Genomic DNA, 822 nt, shown 5'->3' on the forward strand with positions numbered 1-822 from the left:
TGAATTTTTAATTTTTTAACGGCATGCGGCATGGCAATTTGGTTCCGCGTCCTTTATTTGAGGGTTAATTTTTTGGGTGATGTTACCTGGTAGGGTATTAGAAGATTTTTTGTAGACAGATTATATTGCTTATTCAAAAAATAAAAACAGTAAGTAAACCAACCCTTTAATTTCAAGGAAATTAGCCTGCCCCAAATCACTACAGTAAAAGTAAAAATCTGTTTCCGCCCGGGATCGAACCGGGGACCTTGTGCGTGTGAAGCACACGTGATAACCACTACACTACGGAAACTTGATGTCCCTTGTGGCGTAAATACTTGTACTTAATCAATGAAATGAGTTCAATTTATTGTACTCGTACAATTCACATACATAGGTTCATAGGTAGGTCGGTACAGTAAACATAATGTACCTACATACATACAAACATAATGTATTTGTAGTTTTGTATAGGTACAAAGTGTAGAAATAGACACTGATAAAATAATAGGTAGGTACCTACACCTACCTAGGTTGGTTTTTACTTCATTTCTATAGGAAGTAGTTATTTATCTATTTTTAAGGTACCTACCTACCTACAAGTGGATAGCTACTATTATGTATGTAGGTACATACCTAGTATTTTGGACCTTTTCTTTGTACCTACCTAGCAATAAGACTGTAGATTTTTTTACAGGCAATATTCAAAATTTAAAATCCTGTGCATTGTGTTATGTGTTCTCACTTTATTGAAATAGAGTATGAACAACTATACTGCTGAAAATTAACAGGCAATAAATTAACTCTATGTGAACACGTATACACAATAGTATTTTTTACATA

The 822-nt window shown here is 33.7% G+C and overlaps 1 non-coding gene across 1 annotated transcript; it reads right to left on the reverse strand.

Moving 5' to 3' along the window:
• Nucleotides 1–219: 219 nt before the first annotated feature.
• Nucleotides 220–292, reverse strand: Trnav-cac. The gene has a single exon. It is a non-coding gene; the product is annotated as a tRNA-Val (tRNA).
• Nucleotides 293–822: the final 530 nt, after the last annotated feature.

This window comes from Diaphorina citri, unplaced genomic scaffold (genome assembly GCF_000475195.1).
Source record: "Diaphorina citri unplaced genomic scaffold, Diaci psyllid genome assembly version 1.1 scaffold2636, whole genome shotgun sequence".
NCBI lineage: Eukaryota > Metazoa > Arthropoda > Insecta > Hemiptera > Psyllidae > Diaphorina > Diaphorina citri.